The sequence below is a fragment of the Polypterus senegalus genome, chromosome 11 (genome assembly GCF_016835505.1).
Source record: "Polypterus senegalus isolate Bchr_013 chromosome 11, ASM1683550v1, whole genome shotgun sequence".
Lineage (NCBI taxonomy): Eukaryota > Metazoa > Chordata > Cladistia > Polypteriformes > Polypteridae > Polypterus > Polypterus senegalus.
The window spans coordinates 53,888,533-53,896,777 of record NC_053164.1 but is presented as its reverse complement, the minus strand read 5'-3'; positions in this window follow the sequence as shown (position 1 = coordinate 53,896,777).

Sequence of the window (8,245 nt, the reverse complement as noted above, 5' to 3'; positions counted from 1 at the left end):
AAACAGGCCTCCAATGACCATACAATAAAACAAAAAAATTGACAAAATGAATGAATGAATAAGTAAACAAATGGTAGACAGTGTAAAAAATTACACAAAAAAGATACAGAGTTGGTGCACCACTTTGATGACCCCATTCAACTGAATTTGAAAAAACAAAGAAAACATGCAGTAAATGTGGATCATACATGAATTCTGAATGGGAACTGAAATAAGATGGCCAATTTTTGGGTTATGAGATCAAGTAGCAAGAGACGGAGGATCCTGACAGATGGACCCAGAAATTATGTCAGTGATGGAGTGAATTTCAATCTTCCATTGTGCAGCTGGAGGAGAAGAGAAGGCATTAGTACACAGCATCAACCCCTGGTCCGGTGGCCAATTACTATCACCAAAGTCGTTAAGCTGTCTCCCATGAGCATGCAATTGACAACAGTAACCATCATGCAAATAACTGACCAGCACAAACAGGATTTGAATGTTTTCTTATTAGCAATTAAATTTTAATATAGGTGCCTTTATTTAAAAAATAATTAATCAACATCTATTTCTAAAATTCAATTACAGAGCAAACATTTTAAATTTACTGTGGAATTAATGCAATTAAGAACTAAAAAGGTTATAACTGAAATGCGGTATGCATCAAAAGGAAGAGGAAATGATTTCAGCAATGTGTATTCAATCATAAACATTATTACAAAAAATACATTTACCAAAATGAAAAATAATATTATTCCAACATAGTACAGTTAATGTGAAGTACTGTATATAACTTTTAGTTGTAGTGTACAACATTAATAGAACAAGTTAGAAATTGTACGCATGCCGTAACATTTCAGTGAATTTTCAGTTAACTGATATGAAAGTTGGAGCATTTCACATTTTTATTTATTTGTCCAAGAGTCAGTTATTTTTGTTTATTAAATATTTTTTTAATAATGAGTCCGTAACAGAAGAGAGGACAATGATAAAGAGTTGGGGTGCCCAGACAGCCACCCCACATATTTGGAGGCAGTGAGATTAAAAAGCACACACAAAATATTGCAGAGTTATCTCTACAAATGCAAGTTCAAGAAAGAACTGTTCCAAGATGGCAGAACTTCCAGTTTCGGACCCTTCTGACAGGACAGCGGAAGTGATGTCAAAGGTGTCCTAGCTGTCAATCAACTGGTCTACAGAGGGAGAATAAGAGGGAGGCATTAGGTCACAGTGCCAAGCCCTGGAGCAGCGGTAGGACTGCAGTCACAGGGCCCTTTAGCTGATCATATGTGAATGTGTCCGACAGAGTCAAATTCAAAAACAACAGACCTGTCATTACATATGTTATAGTTGACTGCATTAGATATGTACTTTTTAACAGTGCTTTACAATGTCACATGGTTAAAAATGTAGCCTAACTATGCTTGTGGAGGCTCAAAAGCTTTGATGTACAGCAGAAATACTTCCAATACAAGTAATGTAAAAATGACATTGATTGATATGTGGTGGTGGGTCTGGGTCTGTGTCTGTTTTCAGTTTCCCTAAAATAACATTTTTGAAAGTATGCCCAATAGAGTAGTACACCAGAAGAAAAAATATTAATACAAAATGGCCAGTATTAGCATAAAATTAGAATAAATAATACCCTATGGAAGAAGAAAAACAACTGAAATAAATTGTCCATCTAGCTATAAATGGACATGATGCTGCAGTCCATTTGGGATTTTTTTCATGTGGACAGAGAAACAGATAAACAGACACAGCTATCACTGTAGGACTTTTTTTTTTTTTTATTAATTTTATTACAATCCATACATAGCAATCAAGTTTTTACAAAAAGAAGAATTATGTTAAGAACAGATCGATCCCCACCCCTGAGAGAGAGAGCAAGCCAAACTGCGTAAAATTTAAGGCTTGTAAACATACCTAAATTAATAAATTCTCTGTGCTTTATAAACTTATTTTAAAATATTACTGATTAGATCCTGCCATGTTTTGAAAAAAGTCTGTACGGATCCTCTAACTGAGTATTTGATTTTTTCCAATTTCAAATAATATAACACATCGGTTTCCCACTGACTTAAAGAGGAGAGTTTGGGTTCTTCCAGTTTATCAGAATAAGTCTGCATGCCAAGAGTGTAGTAAATGCAATCACAATTTGTTTGTCTTTCTCCACTTTAAGCCCCTCTGGAAGAACCCCAAACACAGCTGTTAATGGGTTAGGAGGGATTGTGAGTCCAAGGCTGTCTGAGAGGTAATTAAAAATGTTTGTCCAGAATAATGTTAATTTGGTGCAGGCCCAGAACATGTGACCCAGTGAGGCTGGGGCTTGGTTGCAGCGTTCGCAGGTTGGATCATGCCCTGGAAACATTTTGGAGAGTTTTAGTCAAGACAGATGTGCTCGATATATAATTTTGAGTTGTATAATTGTATGCTTGGCAGACATAAGTAAAGTTAGACCGCTTATATCACTGAAAGATGCTGAGAAATTAGTTCACGCGTTTGTTTTCAGTCGACTAGATTACTGTAATGCACTCCTCTCTGGACTACCCAAAAAAGATATAAATCGTTTGCAACTAGTGCAGAATGCAGCTGCTAGAATCCTAACTAGGAAAAGAAAATCCGAACACATTTCTCCAGTTTTAATGTCACTACACTGGTTACCTGTGTCATTCAGAATTGACTTTAAAATTCTGCTTATGGTCTATAAAGCCTTAAATAATCTCGCCCCATCTTATATATCGGAATGTCTGACACCTTATATTCCAAATCGTAACCTCAGATCCTCAAATGAATGTCTCCTTAGAATTCCAAGAACAAAACTTAAAAGAAGTGGTGAGGCGGCCTTCTGCTGCTATGCACCTAAAATCTGGAATAGCCTACCAATAGGAATTTGCCAGGCTGATACAGTAGAGCACTTTAAAACACTGCTGAAAACACATTACTTTAACATGTCCTTTTTATAACTTCATTTTAATCTTAATTTAACTTAATCCTGATACTCTATATGTTCAATCTCCTCAAAATAACTATTCATGGTGGCTCTAAAATCGGTACTGACCCCTACTCTCTTTTCTGTTTCTTTTTCCGGTTTCTTTGTGGTGGTGGCCTGCGCCACCACCACCTACTCAAAGCTTCATGATGCACCAACAATGATGGACGGATTAAAAGGCAGAAGTCTACTTGACCATCATCATCATCAAGCCTTTCCGTGAGAACCCTAAATCCAAAGAGGACTGTTTCATTTATATTAGGTAGAATGCCCAGAGGGGACTGGGCGGTATCATGGTCTGGAATCCCTACAGATTTTATTTTTCTCCAGCCGTCTGGAGTTTTTGTTTTTCTGTCCCCTGGCCATTGAACCTTACTCTTATTCGATGTTAATGTTGATTTATTTTGTTTTATAATTGTGTCTTTCATTTTTCTATTCTTTAATATGTAAAGCACTTTGAGCTACTGTTTGTATGAAAATGTGCTATATAAATAAATGTTGTTGTTGTTGTTGTTGCTTTGCGCATATGGAGCTCGAGTGAATTCTCTGCATTGCTATTTTCCACTCCTTTTCTGATATATTAATTGAGAGATCTTTTTCCTAGTGTCCTCTTGGATCTTTGAAAGGAAGGGATTGTAAAATGATTTTATATATTGTAGAGATGGAGTCTAATTCCTTGAGATTGAGCAATATTTTTCCAGCGTGGATGAGGGTGCAAGATGAGGAAAATCTGGAAGGTTCTGTTTAACAAAGTTCCTGATTTGAAGATAGTGAAAGAAATGTGTAGCTGGAATGTTAAATTTGGAATGTAATTGTTCATAGGATGCAAAGACGTTGTCTATATAAAGATCTCTAAGCAAGTTAATTCCAAATTTTTCCAGATATTAAAACTGCATATGTTTGTGAAGGTTGAAAGAGGTGGTTCTCTTGCAGGGTGCCACAGATAGAAGCTTCTCCGTCTTAAAATGCTTTCTACATTGGTTCCAGATTCTAAGTGAGTGGAGCACAATTGGGTTATTAGTGTATTGCCGATAGCGTGTGTTTATTGGAGCAGAGCAAGGAATACAAAGAAGTACTGCAGGATTTTACTTCTATTGCGGTCCAAGCCTGTGTATGTTCTTCTATTTGTGTCCAGGTTCTTATCGCCTGTATATTTGCGCCCAGTAATAAAACTGGAAGTTAGGTAGAGCCATGCCGCCTTCTGCCTTTTGTCTTTGTAGGGTCGCTCTTTTGATGCGTGGATGTTTTGAATTCCAAATAAATGAGGTTATTGTTGAATCTAATTGCTTAAAGAATGATTTATTAATGTATATTGGGATGTTTTAAAATAAAAAGGAGCTTAGGAAGAATATTCATCTTAACAGTGTTAATTCTTCCAGCTAGTGCGAGATGAAGGGTTGACCATCTATGCAAGTCTTGTTTAATTTTTTCCATGCAGACACGAAATTTTGTTGATAAAGAGCTTTATGTTTACTTGTGATGTTTACCCGAGGTATTTAAACTGTTCTGCAATGATAAAAGGTAGGGTGTCTAATCTAATATTATATGCTTGAGAATTCACTGGAAAGAGTACACTTTTATTCAGATTAATTCTGAGACCAGAGATCTTTTGAAATTCTGTGAGTGCTGCTAAGACTGCAGGCACAGAATTTTCTGGGTCATATATACAGTACCATGTCATCTGCATATAATGAGATTTTCTGTTCCAGTCCTTCTCTGCTAATCCCCTTTATCTGATCAGTATTTCGACAATGTATTGCCAGTGGTTCAATGGCAATGCAAACAGCAGTGGTGACAAGGGCATCCTTGTCTAGTGCCACGTTCTAGTTTAAAGTAGTCTGAGCAAATGTTATTGATGCAAACTGAAGCTTCTGGGTTAGTATACAGTAATTTAATCCATGCACAAATGTTGGGCCAAACCCAAACTTCTCCAATGTAGTAAAAGGTATTTCCATTCAATCATGTCGAATGCTTTTCTGCATCCAATGATAATAATATTTCTGGGGTGTTTGATTTAGTTGGTGAGTATATTACATTAAACAGGCGTGAAGATTTGAAGATAAGTGTCGGCCCCTAATAAATCCAGTTTGGTCTTGTGATATTACGAGGGAGCACTTTCTCCATCCTTCTAGCTATGATTTTAGAGAGTATTTTAACGTCGTTATTCAGAAGTGAAATTGGTCTGTATGATGCACATTGTAATAAGTCCTTATTTTGTTTTGGAAAGACAGTGATTAGTGCTTGGCGAAAGGTTTGTGGAAGAGATTGGTTATCTCTGGCTTCTGTAAATGTTGCTAATAGGAGGGAGCTAGCTGAGGGAGAATTTCTTGTAAAACTCTGCAGGGTAGCCATCAGGGCCTGCTGCTTTTCCACCTTGGAGTGACTTTATAGCATCTAGTAATTCTGATAATGCCAGAGGTTTATCAAGTTCCTCCACACTAAAAGCGTCAATTTGTGGTATCTGTAATGTATCCAGAAATGCATTAGATTGTATATTGTCTTCTTTAAACTCAGTAGTATATAGGGATTTATAGTAGTCTCTGAAAGTGTGCATTATATTTTTGTGTTCGATGATTTTATCTCCGTTAGTGTTAGTGATTACGAGATTGCGTTGCACTTCTTGCTTGTGAATTTGTTGCTAAAAGCTTATTAGCTTTCTCTCCATGTTCATAATAATGATGTCTGGATTTGTAAATTAGTTGTTCAGTTTCTTTAGTTGTCAAGAGGTTTAATTCTGAATGTAGAGCCTGCCTCCTCCTATGTAGAGTCTCGCTTGGTAGTCTGGCATGTTCTTCATCTATTTTAGTAATTTCGCTTTTTATCTCTGCTACTTTCTTGCTCGGATTTATTTCTGTGGGAAAGATATGAGATAATCTGTCCTCTTAAGAAGGCCTTAAGAGTTTCCCAGAGTATTCCTGCAGAGATCTCAGGGGATGTATTTGTCTCTAGAAAGAATTTGATTTGTTTGGATATAAATTCAGTACAATTCTCGTCAGCTAATAGAAGCGGTTGAGGCGCCATCTGCGGGGTGAGTGTATGGGGCTTAGTAATTTCAGCTCCAAGATCATAGGTGCATGGTCCGAAATAACAATAGCATCGTATTTACAAGATTTAATCTTAGGCAAGAAGTTATTGTCTATAAAGAAGTAATCAATCCTTGAGTAGCAATGATGTACTGGTGAGTAGAAAGAATATGTTCTTGAATTTGGGTTTAAAAACCTCCAGGGATCTGATAAGTTGTGATCAGTTATAAACTTTGTAATTATCTTTGCGGTGTTAGTTGCGTTCCCCTGTGGAGGAAGTCCTATCTAAAAGTGGATTTAAACACAATTAAAGCCCCCAGCCATTATAACTTTATGAGTGTTCAGATTGGGAATGGATGCAAATAAATTTTGTATAAATTCCTTATCATCAACATTAGGTGCATAAACATTTATCAAAATCATTTTACAGTTAGATAAGTCTCCCATGACCATTACATATCTCCCTTCAGGATCCAATACTACATCTGATGCTACAAATGGTACAGTTCTATGTATGAGAATTCCCACCCTCTAGTTTTCTTTGTAAAACTAGAATGGAACATTTGGCCAGTCCAGTCTTTTGCAGCGGAACTGATCCTTGCTTAGTAAGTGGGTTTCCTGTAAAAATACTATTTTAGCATTTAGACCTGTTAGGTGAGAAAGTACTTTCTTTCTCTTTAATTCGTGATTCAGGCCTTTAACATTCCAGCTTACGAAGTTAACTGTCCCATCATGGAGACACTGATTCTGAGTTTTTGATGTCATTTTATAGTCTTAACTGGAAGTGAAATAGTTTAGGTCTTAATTTCCTATTTCCCCAAGAGTTGTTGCCATGCAGCTTATTATTACGTTGATAGTTATAATTATAAAGATTGAGATGATAGATTAGGTATAGATCAAGCCTGCTCTCTTTCTCTCCCCCCCTTAACCCCCACCCTCCCTTTTTGCCTCCCCAAGTGAGGCTAAAACCCACTTCACGCAGTCCCAGTCCTCTGACATACCCAGAGACAGAGCACGTCCAAAGCACAACAAGCCCCATGCAGTGGCGCTTTAGGTTAAAAGATAGAGATATCTGTTACCAATAGTCTTTAAAAAAGAAAAAAAAAAAAGAATTTTGCACTTAAAATATATATATAGTCTTCAGCAATTTTAGTGCATTAAGATGATACCCCCAGATAATAAACCCGGGTGATGGTGTTAAAGATGTGTCCAAAATAAGCATAACAAGTCTTAATGCAGGAATAGCAATAACAGTAAACCAAGGGTATGATATTGAACAGTCTCATTTAGGGTACACATGAATTAATTAGAAAAGAAAAAGAGAAAAAAAAAAGGAGGAAAAGTAATTAAGCACAATAAAACATAAACAGATAGCGCCCTAGTAATACTAAGTAATAATAAGAATATATGAGAATATATGCTGATAAAAAACCCGTATTTTAAAACGAATAGATCAGACAGTAGATTATTAATCCTAGCTTTATCATTTACCGCCATGACTCACTATTATGTATCAGAATAGTCCCGTGATCAGCTTACTTAATTCATTTTCTGTTTCTTCCTTGCTAGCGAAGACATAGAAATGACCTTGCCATTCCACTTTCAGTTTTGCCGGATACTGTAGGACTTCTAAAAGGCTTATCTGTAGATACAAAGATGAAATAACTACAATAAAAAATGTCTATGTACTTATTCCACGTCAGTTGATAATTTTAGTTACAGTAATTATTTTATGTAACCTTCATGAATACAATCATTATTATGTAAATGATTGGTAGAGTTTATAGGTTGTGATAGACGGCTGGGTCCAATGCCCGACCGGGACGCCCCTGCTGCATATGTTCCGGGGGAGCAAACATGGACAGCTCAATACCTCCCCCAGGATGCTTGGTGGCAGCCTCCTGGACCAACGAACATTTCCCAGCCTCCTGCCTGGCTCTATGGGAGATGGAGTCTTCCACAGCCTGGGTGGGACCTGGGGTGGCCGCTAGGGGGTGCTGCATGGTCTCAACAACCCGGTTGGACGAGTCTTCAGCCCCACCCGGAAGTGCAATTAGGACCAGGTGGTCAAGCACCTGGAACGCTTCCGGGTGGGATATGAAAGGGTCCAGTCACCACCACTCAGGAGCCAGAGTCAGGAAAGGAAGAGGACTAAGCTTGAGGAGGAGTGGTGGTAAAGGAGAAGAGAGTGTTTTGTGGTGTAATTGTGCTTTTGGGACTGTGTTAGACTGTGTGGCACGGGGAAGACGTG